The following is a 22,077-nucleotide window of genomic DNA, read 5'->3' on the forward strand; positions in this document are numbered from 1 at the left end:
TTGGTTGGAACATAAATTGATACAGCCCCTATGAAGAACAGTATTGAGGTTCCTTAAAAAACTAAAAATAGAATTACCATATGACCCAGCAATCCCACTACTGGGCATATACCCTGAGAAAACCATAACTCAAAAGAGGCATGTACCAAAATGTGTCATTGAAGCACTATTTACAATAGCCAGGACATGGAAGCAACCTAAGTGTTCATCAACAGATGAATGGATAAAGAAGATGTGGCACATATATACAATGGAATATTACTCAGCCATAAAAAGAAACAAAATTGAGTTATTTGTAGTGAGGTGGATGGACCTAGAGTCTGTCATACAGAGTGAAGTAAGTCAGAAAGAGAAAAACAAATACCATATGCTAACACATATACATGGAATCTAAGAAAAAAAAAGTCATTAAGTACCTAGGGGTAAGACGGGAATAAAGACATAGACCTACTAGAGCATGGACTTGAGGATATGGGGAGGGGGAAGGGTAAGCTGTGACAAAGTGAGAGAGTGGCATGGACATATATACACTACCAAACGTAAAACAGATAGCTAGTGGGAAGCAGCCGCATAGCACAGGGAGATCTGTTAGGTGGTTTGTGACCACCTAGAGGGGTGGGATAGGGAGGGTTGGAGGGAGGGAGATGCAAGAGGGAAGAGATATGGGAACACATGTATATGTATAACTGATTCACTTTGTTATAAAGCAGAAACTAACACACCATTGTAAAGCAATTATACTCCAATAAAGATGTTAAAAAAAAAAAAAAAAGAACCTAGGGGCAAGATGGGAATAAATACGCAGACCCACTAGAGAATGGACCTGAGGACACCCTGCAGGTGGAAGGGCAAGCTGGGACAAAGTGAGAGAGTGGCATGGATATATATGTACTACAAAATGTAAAATAGATAGCTAGTGGGAAGCAGCTGCATAGCACAGGGAGATCAGCTCGGTGCTGTGTGCCCACCTAGAGGGGTGGGATAGGGAGGGTGGGAGGGAGAGAGACCAAGAGGGAAGAGATATGGGGATATATGTATATGTATAACTGATTCACTATGTTATAAAGCAGAAACTAACACACCATTGTAAAGCAATTATACTCCAATAAAGATGTTAAAAAAAAAAAAAAGGATGTCTATGGCTACTTGAAATGTGATGTGCCTGAAAATCCATTTTGCCTGCAAATTAGACAAAGTCCTTCAAATTAGGCTCTGGACAGAGAAACTGGCTTTCTGAGTGAAGTTTGTTGCATTATTGAACAGAACACTAATAGTGTTTTCCCATTCTCCCAGTCATTCTAGTGATACACCACAGTATTGGAGAAACACCCTTCAAGATAATGAATCTTCCGGATCACGAAGCAGGCAACAGCCAGGTGGTGGCATTTCATATTCAATTCACATCTGTTGTCACCTAGGGACATATGACTCCTTTGTGCCACTACCTATAAGTCTGATCACAGTCCAACCAGCTAGACAGGGCAATCAGTCAACAGAAGGGCCTATGGAAATGACAGTATGTTAAGGCTTATCTTTAGAAGTTACTGTGAAGATGGGTTAGGATAGCTCAGGATTTTGGTAGATATTTGAAGTGTTAAATCCTTTTCTCCTGCTGCCCAATTTCTGTAAGGTTCTATGTGTTATTCGTAAATCTGTTTTCTCTTACAGTGATTTGTACTTCTTTGTACTTGCGTCTTCATCATACCATCATTAACAAAGATTTATGCAGCAGAGTCCAGATACTATTTTAGACAGTATAACATAAAGGTCTCACTGGGTCAATTAGTTAAACTAGTTGAAATCCATGCATGAAGAATGGAATCAGATACATATATAATATTTTAAAGGTTATTATCTATCTGTCTAGCATCTATCACCTATCTTTCTATCTAATCTATATTATAATCTCCTTAAAATTATCTTTTAAGGCTAAAATTGGAAAAATAGTGTCCAACTGGTTCCATTACTATTTCTAAAGAAGAATACACCAGCAGAAGGGATATGGTAAATGTGAATCTTAAAAAAGTAGAATTAAGAAAAGGAGAGGGACTTCCCTGGTGGCGCAGTGGTTGGGAGTCCGCCTGCCGATGCAGGGGACGCGGGTTCGTGCCCAGGTCCGGGAGGATCCCACATGCCGCGGAGCGGCTGGGCCCATGAGCCATGGCCGCTGGGCCTGCGCGTCCGGAGCCTGTGATCCGCGGCGGGAGAGGCCACGGCGGTGAGAGGCCCACGTACCGCAAAAAAAAAAAAAAAAAAAAAAAAAAGAAAAGGAGAAATTCAGAGTTAAAGCCTTGAGAAGATTCTCTAACTAGCTGGCTTAATGATCCAGTCTACCCACAAAGAGGATAGGGATGCATCAAACTGGCATAGATTGTCACCACTAGCCATTAAGATTATCCTAGTAATAGATCTCGCTAATGTTTCATGTTCCCCAACAACATTGAGATTAAAATTTGGCTTCTCCCAGAAATTTCCTCTGACAGAGAGAAATCGTTGATTTTCCCCTCTCTTTGAAGAGCCACTGCAAAGAGTAGTACCATTTCAAGTATTAATTGAGGACCTGCTTACTTTGTCCCAGTGTTCCAGGCTAGGAAGTCCATTTCAGATTTACATTTTGAATGTGGATATTGACTTTAGTGTGAAGAATGGATTTAATAAGGATGAAGGATTGAGTTGGGATATCAGAAGAGTAGAACCATAGCCTAGATTAGAGATTATGAGGGTCTGTATGTGGTAGAGGCAAAAAAGAGAGGATGAGGAGGGGGAGAGGGGTTATTAAGAAGACCGAATTAGGAGGGCTTGATCACTGTAGATATCTACATGAAGGGAGGTTTCCAGAAAATTCTCAGGTTTCTTCTGTGAGTTTGGTATTAGCCAGATTTGGAGATACTGATAATGCTTGAGTGTATTGGGGGAAAACAAAATTTCTGGATCTTCAAAGCTGAAGACCATCCTTAGACCAAAGTTGACCTTCCCAAGGTAGTTCTATCCTGTTACAAACCAATGATTTTCAAACTGCAATAACTATACAGAAATACAAATACATTAACAACTTTTTAACCTTTTTTTGACCACGCTGTGCAGCATGTGGGAATCTTAGTTCACTGACCAGGAATCGAACCCATGCCCCCTGCAATGGAACCGCGGAGTCTTAACCACTGGACGGCCAGGGAAGTCCCTACATTAACAACTATTCATAGAAGTTTTACACAATGAAGAGCACAAAAATAAAATTGCTTATCATTTTCAACCTTATCTCTTTCCTCCCCAACCCCCATCTACTTCTCTGGAGAAATAACAAACTCGGGTAATTAGGTTTGGTTTATTTATTTTTCAGTTATAAAACCATAATTCTTTTTTCTGATATACTAGTTATAGGAACTACTAAGAATTTTCTCAGCAATTGAATAATGAAAGAGTTTGTGGTGTTATAGAAAAAGCCTATTGTTCACTGAAAACAAATGTGTCAGTAGCTGAAAGGATTTTCAAAAGGGAAGAAGTCCCACTAAATGTAGTAAATTTTTCTATTGGAGCTTTATTTTTTACTTAGTGGAAATATTAAAATTTTGAAGGCAGAACAAGAGAAACACTATAATAAGGAGGAAGGCTACCAGTAATGGTCATCTCTTAACTTGTCTGCCCCCATGTCCTTTCTCAAGGGAACTACTCTTTTCCCCTCCTATGGTTCTGGTGGGCTGGTCCATCAAGGATGCTGTTTCACCACAGTGGTGGAGCCAAGGGTCAATCAGAAAACATCATTTTCCTAGACACTGTGATTGGTCCAGAGTAGGCACATGGCTCAACCAGGGCCAATCAGAGTTCTTTTGGGGACTTGGAAGTTTCCTGGAGAGAGTTTCTCTTTCAGCTACCGTGAAGTGTGTTCATCTTCAGGCCTTGGACCTGTCAGGGTCTAGCTTTCCCTCTGTGTAGAGAGAAATTGCTAGAGAATAAAAGCAAAACTGAGAGATGAAGAGACCCAGACAGAGTCTTAATGACATCGATTGAGTCTCTGCATCCATCTTTGCCGGAACTATTACTATCTCCTGAGCCAATAAATTCTCCCATTTTTTACAGTTAAGTTTGAATTTCAAAGGAAAGCATACTGACTACTTATATATCCTGCACTGAATTGTGTTTTTTAGCTCTCAAAGCTATAACATACAGATTATCTGAGGGAAGGAAATATCCTAGTTTATTATCAATAGCACTTTTCATTTACAGATTTGGAAGCGTCTTTAAGCAGGAGGTTTTGGAAAAGGGAAAAAATTGACCCCTGAGTAATCTAACTATATGATAATAGGAGATGAGAACATGGAAACATAATGTATGTGGAGTTTAAGTCGAGTGTCAATTCTGCAATGCTTTGATGTCCTTCCCAATTCCTAAATTCAATTATTTATGGTCGAATACCACTGAACATAGGAGGTAATATATTTCTAAACCATTCTGACTAAATGGTTAAAATCAGAGCTGTCAACAGGCCAACTATCTGGGAATTGATTTTACACTCAGAGCACAACTGACCTTTCCACTCTTCTGTCTCATATACAGACAATGATAGGCACATAAAAGCTGTCTTCATTAGCCTATCAGATAAACAGAAAGGTGGGAATGAAGTAAGAAAAAAAATTTGCAAAGTCATTCTACCTGTATTCTAGAACTTTAAAAGTTAGAAACAATATTAGAAGGCATTTATTCAACTTTTAAAAACATACTATGTCAGGATGTTGACACATATATTTTCCAGGAAATATAATTAATAGGATGTTGCTGTGTAGTGATACTCTAAACCCCTGTTATCCAAATACTATCCCAAATGTATGATAGGTGTCCACAGACTTACACTAATCATTTTAAGACAAATTAAGATAAATCATGCTTGTTATATGAAATTGGCAAACTCTCCTTCCCATCCGTGCCACCAACATCCTGTGTTTGGACCTCTCTTCTCTGTTCAGGTAATTCCTATTCATCCTTATCATCACCTTCTCTGAATTTGCTCTCAGGCCCTCCCCTTCCTTAACCCTGGGTTAGTGGTACTTCTCCAGTGCACACCGATGTGGGGACATATCACACACAACTGTCACTGTCCTTTGTTTTCTCTGCTAGACTGGGAGCCACATGAGGCAAAGATTGTGTCAGGCAAAGATCCCACAAGAATAGCACAGTTCCTGGCACATATGTTCAATGAATTATGTGTTTACATGAACACATGAATGCTGATTCCAGCTCTAGAATCAGCACTGAAGACCTTTCTTAAAAGATATCCAACACACTACATCCAAATGGATCTCACCATAAAAATGTGCTTGAGTGGTTGCTTACCACCAAACCTCTGACTTACCAGAGTGTGGGTACCCTAGGTCCTGATCACCTGTTAATTCTGTAGTTCTTAGCCTTGGATGGCCATTAGAATCCCCTGGGGAGGGACTTCCCTGGTGGCGCAGTGGTTAAGACTCCGAGCTCCCAATGCAGGGGGCCTGGGTTTGGTCCCTGGTCAGGGAACTAGATCCTACATGCATGCTGCAACTAAGAGTTCACATGCTGCAACTAGGGAGCTGGTGAGCCGCAACTAAGGAGCCCGAGAGCCACAACTACAATCCAGCACAACCAGACAAATAAATAAAATATTTTTAAAAAAATCCCCTGGGGAAACTTGAGAAACATATAGATCCCTTGTGCCCATTTAAATCAGCCTCCCTGGGAGTGAGTACCAGGCATCAGAAGTTTTCAAAAGTTCAGTCGGTGATGTCAACATTTAGTCAAGGGTTGAGAAACACCGAATTAGCCAATGGGTGAGAAGCCTCCCTACTATCAAATCTGCTCCCCTATGACTTTCCCGTTATTTCTGTGGAGGTGACTGGGATCATGGCCTAATAAGTAACATAAATACTGAAGGCTTACCATGTGCCAGGCACTTTACATACATCATCTCCACAAAATCACAACTGTTTCCTTCTATGCTAAGGAAATGAGCCTTGGGGGTTACGAAGGAACAGAGCCTGGATTAGGATCCCCTTTTCTCAGAAGCCAGACCATGTCCTTTACATAATGGTATATTGAGCTGGTTGGATGGGATTCTGATTATGCTAGACTGAGAACTGGTCAGTGACCTCGGGGTATATAATTGGTTCACCCTATAGGTAATGAGCTATTTATCCTTCCCTGGGTCAAAGAGGCGTCAGAAAAATAAGATGGAAGGTTTGATGTTTAATGTGATTCTTATGCCAGGGAAACTACTGCGATAGGCAGTTTCTATAAAAGAAGCTAGCTAAAAAAATACAGCACCACCAAAAAAAAAAAAAAAAAACCCTAGCTATGGCTTTTCTCGTTGACTTGTTAATCCCTATGTATGTTTTATTCATTCAACAAACATACACGTTCGTTGTCCCAGATGTTCCAGTATTACACACTGGGAATATAAAAAAGGATAGCTTGATTATCCCCTAAATCCTAAAATAAATGTAGGTATTCTGTTAATCAACAAACTTTCCATTAAAAAAATATATATTTGGGGCTTCTCTGGTGGCGCAGTGGTTGAGAGTCCGCCTGCCAATGCAGGGGACACGGGTTCATGCCCCGGTCCGGGAGGATTCCACATGCTGCGGAGCAGCTGGGCCCGTGAGCCATGGCCGCTGAGCCTGCGCGTCCGGAGCCTGTGCTCCGCAACGGGAGAGGCCACAACAGTGAGAGGCCCACATACTGCAAAAAAAAAAAAAAAAAAAAATATATATATATATATATATATATTTGAAGGTTCAAAGCAAGATTTTATCCTTGAAAGTTTTAAGGCAGTTACCTCCTTCAAAAGATGTTAAATTATGAAAACATGCAGTATCACGAAGAAATGAGAAGAAACCAAAAAGTCCACAGATATTATAACTGAATTCTTGACCTATTTAGAACTGTTTAGGAATGTTAATAGGCTGAAATCTCTCTTCATTCACCCCAGGCTTTTCACATATTTTAAAACGCAACTGGTGGGAAAATATCACTATGGCCAATGATTTTAAAACTATTTTGTTTTATATGACCTTTGGGGATTGCTGTATTTCTTCCCTTTCATAAAATAATTAAAATCCCATTTCATTTGTGTTTCAGAATAATTAGGTGCTGAGTTATGAGCGGGAAGCCATGAACTCCCGTGGGGCCAAGGAGAAGGTGCTGGGACGAAGGCGGCGGGAAGTGTAGAGAACTGTACGCCGTGTACTCACTCTCAAATAGCCAAGAGGACACAGAATCAGGAAGTAGGACGAAGTCCAGTCCTGTTGCCCTTGTAAGGAGGTGAAACTCCTTTAGCTTTTCACTTAACCTTGGAGAGAGGTAACCTTTGGCCGTGCTGACCATCTGGCTGAGATATTTGCAACACCGCTGTCTAAGGGTGGTATTGGTGACAAGGACATTCACTTCTTGGCTACTGATTCACGGCACATCCTCCCTGGAGTCACCTCTACCTTTCCCAGGCAGTGGTTGTGCCTGACCCTGTTCTAAGTGCTGCCCTGGTCCTGACTCACTTGAGCCTCACAACAGCCCCGTAAGTTATCCCCACTTTACATCTGAGGACCCTGAGGCACAGACAGGTGAAGGAATGTGCCCAAGAGCTGGGCGTGGACTGCAGGTGCTGTGGCTCCAGAGCCCATGTGCTTCACCCTCTCCTCCCTCATGTCTGCTTCCCTTTGTCCATCACTCCTCATCCCCTTTGCCTCAGACCTGTGAACTGAGTGGGTAGGAGCCGCTGGGAATCTTCAGAGCTGGTGGAAGAAAGTAGTCACAGAAAACCTACTGGGTCTGGAAAAATGGAGCTGTTGTCCTTGGGAAGCTCAGGGTTCTCCGGGGCTGGGCTGCTGGGGAGTGACCTGTTGAGATGGGCAGTGGGGGTGTATTGGGCTCTCGTGAAAGCACAGATAGTCCATTCTGTGTGGTGAGAGAAGCTGCATGTTCCCTGGGGCAGATAGGCCTTCTCCGTGGGAGTGGGCTGATTAAACTACAGCTCAAGAGGAAGCAATGGATGCTGGGCAGAGACAGTCCAGGCCTAAGCTCCTCGGCCTGGGCAGGTGTGTGGAGAAAGAATTTGTAGAGAAATAAGAGACACACTGGGGTATCTGAGACATGGTTGGTTGACAGAGCTGATGCTGTGTTCACTAGAGGGGATTTGGGGGAAAGAAGTCATCAAATGGGAGTGAATAGAAGACTGTAAGACGGGAGGAAGGTTGTTAGGAAAACTGTCCTTAGAGCAAAGTTTTCTCAGCCTCCACTCTACTGGCATTTGGTGGTGTGTGGGGTGGTGATTTTTGCTGAGTGGGGGACTGTCCTGTGCAATGTAGGGGGCTTAACAGCACCCTGGATTCTCCCACTAGATGTGACAACCAAAAACGTTGCCAGACGTTGTCAAATGTCCTCTGGGGAGCAAAATCTGCCCCCTCCACCACCTGTTGAAAAACACTTCGTTCAGGCTTAGACACTAGAGTTTAATCTTCAGGGCCTGGGTCTATCCAAGGTGCTGACTCTCTTTCCTCTCTTAGGCTGTACAATCAGAAGGCTGGTAGAAAAACTCCTGAAATTTCATTTTCAATTTTTCCCTCCCTTCATCCCTCTCTTCCTTTGCATTAGCTGTCCTCCCCCTCTTCTTCTTCTTCTTTTTTTTTTTTTAACATATTATCATCTTTTGGGGAAGATTATAAGAGGACCCTCTTGTTCTTAGGTCTCCTCAACTTTCTTCACTTCCTATGAAGGCCGAGGTGCCTGCGTCTAAACCAGAATTACCTGTGATCATGTTCTTGGTACTACTGTGTAGACATTGTTGCAAAACTGCTCTTATAAGCAGAAAAGAGAATCCTCATTAGCTAGCTTCCCAACTCGGAGTGTCAGGGCCTCCGAGAACCCCTTCTTTGCCTCACTCCTGACTCAGCGTCCTTTCTTTCTTTTATTTTTTATTATTATTATATTTTTTTGCAGTACGCGGGCCTCTGACTGTTGTGGCCTCTCCCGTTGCGGAGCACAGGCTCCGGACGCGCAGGCTCAGTGGCCATGGCTCACGGGCCCAGCCGCTCCGCGGCATGTGGGATCTTCCTGGGCCGGGGCACGAACCCGTGTCCCCTGCATCGGCAGGCGGACTCTCAACCACTGCGCCACCAGGGAAGCCCTCTTTCTTTCTTTATTCACACAAAAATCTAAGTGAAGGCGAGCCACCGGCATGGGCTCCTGCTGCCCCTCCCCTCTGGCTGGGGGAGGACAAGCATCTTGTCTGCTCTCCCTCAAAACACAGGGCAGCCTCTGACAGTCTCCTTAATCATCATGCCTCTTGAATTGCCCCTGGCAAAATCAGAGGAAAAAATATCAATTTAAAAATAAAAATAGAAGATAACACTTGTCTGAACGGTATAAGAAAAACAAAGCAAAGGAGGCGTACTCGTCAAGCTGGCAAGCAAAATGTTGATTTAAAATGAAAAACACACACACAAGAGTTAGGAATGATGAATGAAAAGCAGATAAAGTAAGCACAAGGCAGAGACATTTATTTATGGAGTCAAATAGAGAAACTGGGCTTCAATTGAAAAAAAAAATGGATAAAATACTACAATAAACAAAGACCATATAAAAGGGATAATAATGTAAGCAACCAGGAAATCTAAAGTCTGAAAGCCTCTCAGTGAAAAGATGAGAAGTAAAAGTAAGGTTAAAATAATAACAAATCGGGCCTCCCTGGTGGCGCAGTGGTTGAGAGTCTGCCTGCCGATGCAGGGGACACGGGTTCGTGCCCCAGTCCAGGAAGATCCCACATGCCACGGAGCGGCTGGGCCCGTGAGCCATGGCCGCTGCGCCTGCGCGTCCGGAGCCTGTGCTCCGCAACGGGAGAGGCCACAACAGTCAGAGGCCCGCGTACCGAAAATAATAATAATAATAACAACAAATCACTAGATAAAGTGATCAGAAAAAAAAAGAAAGAAATAATGAGAGAAAAGCAGGCAAACACATTAATAGAAAGTAAAACAATAAACTAAAAACAAAGAATGGGGAAGGGATTAAGACAACTTTTTTTTTTTTGAAGTTCAAGCACTTTAAGAGACTAGTGAACTTCAAGAGGAAAAATCAAGTGGGTTGAAAAACTGAAGCAAGGCACCAACAGGGGACCAGAAGGTGGTATAGATGGGTATGTTGGAGATGGGGAGGCCAGATAAAATAAAATATTTGCCAGAGATTTGCTAAATCTGGCAACCAGGCCTCTAAGAAAGCCAGCCGGGCAGAGGTGATCCCCAGACTTGGTTTTTCAGCTGCCAGGGCAGAGGCCACTGGCGGTGAAAGGGCCGGAGTGTGTGCCCAGGGGCGAGGTCTCCGTGGGGCCCCCCTGAAGCCCACACCTCTCAGCTGGAAGGACAGAAGGCAGAGCTCTGGGGGTGTAGACCAGGGAGCGGGGCTTCCTGCAGAATGAGCTCGCAGGATGCTTCAGGACAGCACAGTATCCTGACTAAAGGTAATGTCACACACTTTCCTCCCCGGGTTTTCAGCTACTCATCAAAGTCTGAGTTGCTGAGAACCTAGAACCATGCTTTTAGGTGGGTCCTAAACATTCCTTATGGAGTCTTTTCCACACTTAAGCTGTTCTCAGTCCATCCAGAAGAGGGCGCAGGCAAACACGCGTTGATCCTTAAGAAATGTTAGCTTGCCTCCTCTAGTTGGCTGCTTAATTTATTGTCAGAATTTTGTGAATGGCTGCAAGTACCTTCATAGAGAAACACCTTCATTTATAATTTCATTCACTTGGACAAATTAAATGAAACATATTCGTTGGGTTATTTTAACAGTTTATGGTATGCAGACATGACTAAAAATTATCAATCCAGTAACTAGGGTAACAGGTAAAGGGCTGATTTGTCATCTTTTTTTTTTTTTTTTTTTGCGATACACGGGCCTCTGACTGTTGTGGCCTCTCCTGTTGCGGAGCACAGGCTCCGGACGCGCAGGCGCAGCGGCCATGGCTCACGGGCCCAGCCGCTCCGCGGCATGTGGGATCTTCCCAGACCAGGGCACGAACCCCTGTCCCCTGCATCGGCAGGCAGACTCTCAACCACTGCGCCACCAGGGAAGCCCAGTCATCTTTCTTCTGGGGGTGTAACAGGTAAAGGATTGATTTGTCATCTTTATTCTGGGGGTAATTTTATTATTTTTATGTCTTTAAAATGATCGTTTCCATCAGGATTCCATATACCACCCGGCACTAGGAAAGTAAAATCATGCTGCCTTTATTCAATTGATATTTATCCATCACTTACTGTACATAAGGCAGGTGATAGATTTGTGTGATGAATAAGATTCAGACTCTGCCTTTATGGAATTTACAGGCCTCTTAAAGTGAGAAGACACAGAAAAAGAGGCCATTTCAGTCCAGTATAATAGATGATATGATGGAATGACACATACATGCTCTGGGTTAACACAGAAGGCAAAGACCTCAGCCTTGGGGGATACAGGAGGTTTTTACTGGGGAGGCCGTATGTGAGGATATGTAGATGGGAAGTAGGCAAAGCAGCGGAATGGATGGGGAGCTCTGTTGGAGGGGGTGTTTCAGATCCAGGGAACAGCATATGCAAAAGGCTTGAGGTGACACACAGTAAGGCAAGTGCCTGAGTCTTCAGTGCAGTGGTGCTGGGTGACACAGAGGGCTGGAAAGACAAGTTGGAGGGAGGTCAGAGAGAATCTTGCAGAGCACATGCCAAGAGGTTTGTATTCTACAAGCAATGGGGAGGTCCTGATAACTAGGATGGATTGTGCTATAGAGAGAGTGTTCTGGCTGCACCATGGTGACTGGATCAGCAAGAATGGAAGCGGGATACAGCCACTATGGAGAACAGTATGGAAGTTCCTTAAAAAACTAAAAATTGAACTACCATACGACCCAGCAATCCCACTACTGGGCATATACCCTGAGAAAACCATAATTCAAAAAGAGTCATGTACCATAATGTTCACTGCAGCTCTATTTACAATAGCCAGGACATGGAAGCAACCTAAGTGTCCACTGACAGATGAATGGATAAAGAAGATGTGGCGCATATATACAATGGAATATTACTCAGCTATAAAAAGAAAAGAAACTGAGTTATTTGTAGTGAGGTGGATGGATCGAGAGTCTGTCATACAGAGTGAAGTAAGTCAGAAAGAGAAAAACAAATACCATATGCCAACACATATATATGGACTCTAAAAAAAAAAAGAAAATGGTTATGAAGAACTTAGGGGCAGGAGAGGAATAAAGGTGCAGACGTAGAGAATGGACTTGAGGACATGGGGAGGGGGAAGGGTAAGCTGGGACGAAGTGAGAGAGTGGCATGGACATATATACACTACCAAATGTAAAACAGATAGCTAGTAGGAAGCAGCCGCATAGCACAGGGAGATCAGGTTGGTGCTTTGTGACCACCTAGAGGGGTGGGATAGGGAGGGTGGGAGGGAGACGCAAGAGGGAGGAGATATGGGGCTATATGTATAGGTATAGCTGATACACTTTGTTATACAGCAGAAACTAACACACCATTGTAAAGCAATTATACTCCAATAGAGATGTTAAAAAAAAAAGAAATAGCTATAGCAACTTCAAAAAAAAAAAAAAGAAATAGCTATAGCAACTTGCAAAAAACAAAAAAAAAAGAATGGAAGTGGTGTGTCCTGCCAGCAGGTGACTGAGATGATCCCAGTGCAAGACAACACTAGCTGCCTAGATTAAAGCAGTAGTCATGCTATAGACTGAATGTTTGCAACCCCCCTCCCCCAAGTTCACATGCTGAAACCTAATTCCCAATGTGATGGTGTTTGGAGGTGATCAGGTCATGAGGGTGGAGCCCTCATGAATGGGATTAGTGCCCTTATAAGAAGAGACCCTGGAAAGCCCCCTCATCCCTTCCAACATGTAAGGTTATAGTGAAAAAACAGCCATCTGGGGACTTGGAAGTAGACTTCTACCAGATATGGAATCTGCCAGCACCTGAATCTTGAACTTCCCAGCCTCCAAAATGCTGAGAAATAAATTTCTGTTGTTTTATAAGCCACCCAGTCTTGGTATTCTGTTATAGTGGGATGAATGGACTAAGATAGTAGCTCAAATGAAGAGAGGAGTCGTGTCTGAGACATTTAGAAGGTAGGCTTGACAGGATAGGGTGTTTTTGTCATCAAGGATGATTGCCAGGTTTCTGGTTTGGCAAATGGGCTTTTGGGGTCACCACTCACAGAGACATGGAATATGGAAGTGAGTGGGAGAGCCGAGTTTGGGACATGCTGAGATTGTGGGGTCCAGTGGATACATGGTTTTAGGGCACAGGAATGCAATCAGGGCTAAAGTGGAGTTTGAGAGACATCAGCTCACAGCTGGTATTTGGAGACATGGGGGTGGATGGAGCCCCAGGCAGAGACCCTGCAGAGAGAAGAGAGAAGGGTAGAGGGCTGGGCAGTGTGTAACCACAAGATGTAGGGGCACAGAAGGAGGCACAGGGGGCAACACAGGGCCCCAGGAATGGCCAGAGAAGTGAGAAAAAAACCCCAGAGAATGTGGTGGCCCGAAGTTAAGGAAAATGGTGTTTCAAGGAGAGAAGGGTCCACGGTGCTTCATGCTGCCTGGAAAGTCAAGTAGTAAAGACACCAAAGTGCCCCTTACAGTTTGGAACAAGACATAACGGGTCATTGGGGTGGAGAGGACTTAGTGGAGTGATAAAGGCCAAAGCCAGATTGAGGATGTAAGTGATGGAGGATGTAAGGGGAGGAAGTGGACGCTATAAAGTAGGTGAAGTGTCTGTGTGTGTGTATGTGTGTGTGTGTGTGTGTGTGTGACGGGTAGGCGGAGTTAGGCTGAGAGCCTGTGGCAATAATAAGAAGATGTGGGATTGAAGGGGGCTTTATTTTTCTAGCGTGGGAGGGATTGGGCATGTTTAATGCAAATGGAAATCTTCTAGAAGAAGGGAGTAGAAGGCGAGGTTGTGAAATATCTTCTGTGTCCACTACGCAGCAAAGGGACACAGAAACCAAGGCTGACGATGACTTTCATTTATGATTCAGTTCAATTAGGTGCTGTGTTCAGAAAAGGCTCCTTTAAGAACATGATCGTCTTGACTTGAGGACTTGTATTTGAATCCAACGCTTCCACATCTGCTGCTGACCCAAGTGACTGGATTTAGGTGGCGTTCATTGTGACAGCGCGCTGCTCAAGAAGGCATACTGGGACCTTACAGTCCAATGTCAAGAAGGGATCAACAGAAGTTTCGGCTACTTCCCGTTGAATTCTACCCTTAGCCCACAGGAGATAGATACAAAACGGACCTTGCCAGTTCTCTCGAGAGATCTTCCCATCACTCCCCTAAAACAAAGGAGTGGTACTTAAAAGACAAGATAGAATTACAGAGATCAAAACCAACTGCGGGGGCTTCCCTGGTGGCGCAGTGGTTAAGAATCTGCCTGCCAATGCGGGGGACGCGGGTTCGAGCCCTGGTCTGGGAAGATCCCACATGCCGCGGAGCAACTAAGCCCGTGCGTCACAACTACTGAGCCTGCGCATCTGGAGCCTGTGCTCCACAACAGGAGAGGCCGCGACAGTGAGAGGCCCGCGCACCGCGATGAAGAGTGGCCCCCGCTCGCCGCAACTAGAGAAAGCCCTAGCACAGAAACGAAGACCCAACACAGCCATAAATAAATAAATAAATAAATAATTAAAAGAAAAAAAAACCCAACTGTGTAGGAAGAAAAACATATAAGGAACAGTCAGTTCGCTGGAGTTTTAAAAACGAGACTTTTATTCCCTAAAGAATTATGGTTAGAACTCTTTTCGGCACTGAAGAATGTTTCTCTGCTGTTTACGTCTATTTTTAACTACAGTCTCCCAGGGAGTACAGACTACACCAATGCCTTTATCTGGTTTTTGTCCCATGGGACTGTCTGGCATTTTGGTCCCATGTGAAGCGTTCACTGTACCTTGGGGTGGGGTGGGAGTGGGGCAGGTGATCTGGACATGCTCAGTTCAGAAAAGGATGCTCAAAAGTCTGGTGTATGTAAAACGAGAGCAACCAGTAATCAGGCTGAGAGAATTGTCAAAGGAATATGTGGTCTATATTTCTAAAGAAAAGGGAAGAGAAACTCCCTCATAAATCTACCAAATGGTTCTAACCCAATTACAACATATGTGCCGTCTGCGGTTCCCAGGTTAATTTCCTCTGCCTTGCAACTGAAGCCTCATGTTGAGTTATAAGGTAATGCCTGCTGAAGGGTTTACTATACTACAATGGAGAGAGGCAGTCCACATCTTTATGCACATAAGGGTTATGATTGATGCATGTAAAGTCACTGTGGTATTGGAGGTTATCTAACAGATATTTACCTACTTGCATTACTTCTGTTAATTCCCTACAATAGCTCTGAGTGGTTCCAATTAGCGTGAGGATACAGAACTTGCTTTGTTGTCTCTGAGAAATATGTCACGCTGGGCGTTCTGGATTCATCTTCAGACACACACTCACCGAGGGCTTCTTGATTAGGCTGTCTCCCCTCTCGTGAGGTCTCGCTGACATGAACTCTGTGGGTAACTCCATTTAAAGTAGAGTTTCTCTACCCTGGCTGCATATTAGAATTACCCTGAAGTTCTGGTAAATACACCCTAGTGAGATCCACCTGAGACCAATTAAATCACAATCTCCAGGGGCTGGGACCCAGGCATGCTTAGTGCTAAAATTTCCCCGGGTAATTCTAATTTGCAGACAGACTTAAAAATCATGGATTAAGGTTTGGAACAAGATGATGTCACTTTGGTTGCACGTTGATGGGTAAATCTGCACACATACAGACACTTCTGCATCAGAACTTGCATTTGAGTTAGAAAGCAGTCACCACCATAATTGCTGTTGATCTTATCATCACAAGGTTGGCTGAGGGAACCTTTTGCCACTATGTAGTAAAACTCAAAACTCAACTGCCTTTGCTTATTATAGTTTTGTTAATAATAAAAAGAAATGTATTATCAGATGAGAATAGATTGGTTAAGTAAATATGGGGTAGCCCCAAAGTGGAATATTATACAAGTATTAAAAGCAATTATGCAAACTGTTTATTCACATTCACTTATTTAACAACTGCTTTTAGAGAACCCCTTGGGTACCAAATATTGTTCTAGGCTCTAGCTATATAGCAGCGAGCAAGAAAGAGGCATTAACAATTTTTAAAAAGAAGTTTAAAAACAGAATGCGTGTTATGATACTACTATTATAACATGTCCATAAAAATATGGGAGATATATATTAAAATGTTAATCGAGACAGTTATCTCTGTGTGATGGGATTAAAGACAATTTTAATTTTCTTTCATGTTTTGGATTTTTTCTCTATGCTGGGCATTTATCACTTATGTAATTTATGTATATAAGGTATATTCCATTCTGCTTCTCAGATACCCCACAACTCTAATGGGAACATGTTAAATGACCTGTCACATAGCAGGACTTGTCTAGCTCTGTAGGGGCTGAACCGTCTGCTAGAGGCTGCAGAAGTTCAATGTCTCTTCAGACCTGGCCATACAAACCTGACTGCTGAGGATTAAAGAGTATTAAATACTAATTTCAGTAATAATCATAGGCTTTCTTACTCTTTCCTTTTACCAGCTTGCTTTTCTGTGCAACGCCTGAGATATTAGGGGCATAAAAAGTACTTGAATAAATGAGTGAATTGATTGCAACAGCGGGTTAACCCGCGCCGAATCATTCACATGCAATATTGAAAGAAGCCACGAGATGGCGATAACGTTTAAAAAGTGAAAGTTAAAGGATTTTTTTTTTTTTTTTTTTTCAGTAAAAATTCCACAGGTCAGGAGTGGAAGCCGCGTTCCCATGCAAATTGCCATCTATGTGAGCTAACTGTCACACGTGCTATCTTTCTGCCTGGGGTCTTCCCTCCCTTACCTCTGCTGGGTGGAGGGCATAGCTGGCCTCAAGTAACTAAGAAGGCAGGTTCTTGAATCTTCTCTGCCTGGAGCAATGGGGCTGCTTTGAGGAATCTGGAGGCCCATGTGACTCCTGATGCAGAAAGGGGTTTTGGTTTTGAGTGAGCTGCCTGTGTAGAGAGGACTTCAGCTCTTTGTCCTCAAGAGGGGAGAAGATGAAATTGGTTTCTTTGATCAGCCTGAGTCTGGAAAACAGGGGCTGTCACTTGGGTTGAAAGCTATTGGTGTTATCACACAGGCTGCAGAGGCCCCAGGCACAGCGGGTCACAAGGAGGAGGAATGAGGGGGACCCCAAAACATTTTAAAAATCACACATATAACAATGAAGGGCTCCCAGGGCCACCTTGACATATCTACAACCTGTCCTGGGAGCAGCTGGCCAGTTTGTGACTTATCTCTCTACTTACTAACTTTTAAGTCATTCTGTTGTTTATATTATCCTGGTAGCGACTCCTATGGAGAATCTGGAGAGGGAGGGACAGCAGAACCTTAAAGCAGCAATTTTCTACTGTTGACAAATCCAAGTTCATTGAAAGATAACAGCAAAGTCTTGCTCCCCTTGACTCTAGTTTTGGATTTCAGTTTCCCAGCCTACCTAGCATTTGTGTATCTGATGCAAAGAGCATAGGCTCTGGAGTCAGACAGCCATGGATTTGGCTTCAACTTTGCGCCTGACTGGCCACGTGACCCTTTTTGACCTCTCAGAGCCCTGGTTTCTCACCTGTACACTGGGGTTTACAGGCAGAGTCAGGAAATCATGTTTATAAAGTGCCCACCACAGCCCAGCACATAGTATGGGCTCAAATAATGGAATCTTCCGTCCTTTCCAATCTCATTTTCAGCCACATTACTGGCCTAAAAGTTTTGCCTGGATGCTCTTTATACTGTCAAGACTGTGTACTTTTCCAGTTCCTCTTCCCTCTCTGGAAGCCTCCCTCCTTTGCCTTAAGAAATCCCAGCCTTACCTGAAAGCCTGGTGCAGGTAGGTCTGACCCTTCCTCAGAGACCTATCACCCCATCCCTGAACAGCCTTCCAATAAAGCCTGGAATCCTTTCCTGGCATTATTCACATCACCTGTAGAATTGTTCTCCTCTAAGCCCACCCTCCCTTACTCCACATTTTGTATTTCTTGAGGACAGAGATATGACAATGTCTTTTTTTTTTCCGTTTTTTAAAATTAGGGTATATTTGCTTTACAGTGCCGTGTTAGTTTCTGCTGTACAACAAAGCGAATCAGCTATATGCATACATACATCCTCTCCCTCTTGGGCCTCCCTCCCACACCCCCGCCCCCATCCCACCCACCTAGGTCACCGCAGAGCACAGAGCTGAGCTCCGTGCGCTGTACAGCAGGTTCCCACTAGCTGTCTGTTTTACACATGGTAACGTATATATGCATGACAATGTCTTACAGGATCTCATATCTCTGGATAAGTAGCAGGATGAACTTTGATTACTCATTCTGTTCTGTCTCCATGGAAAGGAAAAACGTGTTTGTCAACGTGTCTGAAATGGTAACTGCCGTTGCTGCTGCTCTGCTTCACTATCAGCTCAAGATGCAGTCAAAGAAAAGGAAACATTTTAATAGACGCTATCATTTTGACAACCAAACTGGATCCTATACTTGAAGATTTTGCAACTAGGTCCAAAATAAACCCCCAACACAGCTATAAATCCATATGGGTGTGTACGTTTCACCACTTCCCTCGGACAGATCCAGATGCAGCTCTACCTTAATTTGATCCAGACCTGAAGAGCCACTATCCAGGCAAAAGAAGTTATGCATGTGCAGTCTATTATTTGCATGAGGTGCAGCCCACATTAAATGCATTAAAATGATCTGAACACTGTCCTGGGCCTTTCAGGTTTTTTTACAAAGAGGACAATTTTCTCTAGTGTGCTCCTTTGGCAAAGACTACTAACTTTGACAAGAGACTTGATTCAAACTCAGTGAAACTGCTTGCCTGCTCCTATCATTGGGTCTAGCAAACAAGAGGGGCTCGATTTTTCAGTACTTCGTTTGGAAAGGCTGAGAGTTCGAGGGGAGTGCTATATCGCTCATGTACCCAATATGGACTTTTAGCATCCCCATTTAATAAGCTGGCCGCTTTATAGGGAAAATGCATCTCTCTCATGTAGACTATTTACATTCTACGTGGACAAGGTTGGTGGAAGAACTAACAGAAGGCATAAGTGTATTATCTCATTCAATCCTCCACCAACCCTAAAGTATGCCCATTCTACAGATGAGGAAACTGAGGCTTGGGGAGCTGAAATGACTTGCTGAGGGTTACGCACCCAGCAGGTGGATGGAATTCAAGCCCAGTTTGATTCAGAGTGAACTGTTATAGGTGCAAACCTTGTAAGACTTAGTAAAACCAGACTCTCTTTGGTTCATTGTTCATAATCTAATCAAGGTTGGGTTGTATGTTTGTAAAATACGGACTCTGAAAAATGCTGTCAACAGCGGGGCACAAATGCTCTAATAGAAGCACCAGGCATTATGGAACTTTGTGGAAGGAGCAGGGGGATCAGGAAAGCTATTTGGTAGCAGGGTAGGTTAGGTCATGAAAAATGGGAGTTATTTGGAGCAGCCATTGGTCAGATTTATCCATTGGAATTTATCCAATTCCAGTTCTTTCTTTCTTCATGATAAAATGCAGATATTTCCCAAACCAGGCAGTAACAGCATGCCAGGTTTTGACTTTCTGTAACAAAGTCAAAGCATGAGGGAGTTTTCCTTCCTCTATTTGGCATTCAACTCACGTTTGAGTAAACCACTGGGAAGAGGGTAGTTTAAAAAGATTAGGGTTTTCATATGGATTCAATTACAGGGGACATCATAGCTACCCCTTGCGCTCAAGGGTATGATCTGTAAGATGGGAGGAGTAAAGTCTAGTTTTTCACATTGATCACCGGAATGTTACACAATAATGTTCACATGCTGGGGCTTTTTTCCCCCAGGGGAAATTGACACCACTTCGGAAATGGCTCCTTACTCAGCCATGATAAATGAAGGCTTATGTTAGAATATTTCAGGTACAAAGTAAGTTTTTATAATTTTTGTTTGAAAAGCAAGTCAAATGATGAAAGGAGTAACCTACTGATCTAAAAGGATTCTTTCCATGTTTTTATTCCAAGGAATGAAGATAGGGATTTAACTGGTCATTCAAGGCATAGCTATTGAACATCTGTTCTGTGCCAAGCATGCACATTGGCAATTGGGATATTTTTCAGTGAACAAAATAGTCCAAGACGCCTGGTCTCATCAAGCCTATATGAGAGAGGGAAGGCAGGTATTTAAGAGTCAACATAGTAGGCAAACTACTAAGAAGGTTAAAAGGTGATAAGGTTGCTATTGAAAAAAGAACAAGCAGAGGAGGGTCAGGAAGACCTGACGGAGTGGGGCAGTTTTCATAATCAAAATTGGTGACCCGCGTATTCGAGTAAGGGAATTAACCAAGCAGATATCTAGGCGGAGATCACTGCAGGCAAAAGGAGGAGGAATGCCTAGAGCAAAGGCCCTAAGATGGGGACATATTTGGTTCCAGGAGAAAGAAGGCCAAAGAGGCTGGAGCGGAGTGAGTGGGGACGGAGGGAAGGAAATGGCAGGGGTCAAGGCCCAGGTCAAGTATGACCCCGGAAATGATTGGAGGTGTTGCCTTTTGCTCTGAATGAAACAGGAGCCCTTTTAGGGTTTTAACACAGGAGGCATGCTCTGACTTCTGATTTCCAAGGCTCACTCCGGCTTCCATGCTGAGAACTGCAGGGGGCAAGGAGATAAGCAGGAGAAGTACCAGGGGAAAGAGGCAAGAGCCCAGGTGATCTGAAGGTGCCCGGGACCAGGTGGCAGCAGAGAAGCCAGAGAACCCGACAGGCCAGAGCTCCAAAAGTGGGATCCTGGTAGCTTGACGCCAGTCAAGCTCTGCAAGTTTGGGGAGACTTAAAAAGAAAAACTGAACCATGGAAGATTTTTGCTGTCAACAGGTGTCAAGTCTAACTTGGAGTTATCTCATTTATTAAATGAATGGATCTGTGAAAATTAACACTATACATGCATCAAGATGGCAATGGAGGACAATGAAATACTGGCTAAAGGAAGATCGTTTAGCTCATGAGTGGATCTGTCTCGCTGCCCTCTGCCCCCAAATGACACAGACCTTGAAGAGAAGGCTGACAAAATCACTTCAGTTCCTTTCCGGGCCTCCAGAGTGCAAGGTGGAAGCACGTTAGCACCCTGGTGTCAGATGAGCATACATTCTCAAGTATCATGTTTTCTTGACATTTGTGATTCTCTCAGTGTGCACTGACTAGTACACGTTTGATCATTGTATATCTTTGAAATAGACATAGATATAAATACAGGTGCAACCTCATCCAGCCAGCAAAATAGGCTTACAGAAGCCCTGGGAATTCAGTAAACATTAGCTTGCCTCCTCCACCCCTTGCCTGTGGGAAGAATACATCCCCACCCCACTGATTTTGACCTTGATGTTGTGACCTGCTTTGGACACTGAAATGTGATTGAGTATGACATGCACCTCATGAAGGCATTTGGGAGACATTGTATGTTTCTACTAGTCCTCTTACTCTTTCTCTCTCAAAAGCTCAGCAGAGCCCAGATACCGTTGGCACGGGTTCTGAAATCAGAAGAGACATGGAACAGAGCCACAGCTTCTAAGAGAGCCCACATGTACCATGAGTGAGAAATAAATGTTACAAGCCACTGAGATCTTGGAGCTGTTTGTTACTACAGCCCAACTGACTAACATAAAGTCGTTCTGGAGAAGTGCATTTTCTAGATAGCTAAAGGGTTTATTTCTTAGAGTGCAAATCTAATTTAAAAACACACGTTTTATTTACTAGAAATAGGTTACTCAATTCATGGTCTTTAAAAAGAGTCAAATGGCTGAGTTAAATAAAACTCCTTTTTTGATCACTTTGGCTTTTTAAACTTTATGATTAATTATAAAGTGTTAACCTAGATATAGTTGATTAAAATTTGGATTTCTGTTCAAAACTTTTCTATTAAATGAGAGACTTCCTGAGATTTGGAGTAGTGTAATAGACATCTTTGTATCTCCAGCACTTAGAAAAATGCCTGGTACATA

Source organism: Mesoplodon bidens (genome assembly GCF_964165515.1).
Source record: "Mesoplodon bidens genome assembly, chromosome: 10".
In the NCBI taxonomy this organism is placed as follows: domain Eukaryota; kingdom Metazoa; phylum Chordata; class Mammalia; order Artiodactyla; family Ziphiidae; genus Mesoplodon; species Mesoplodon bidens.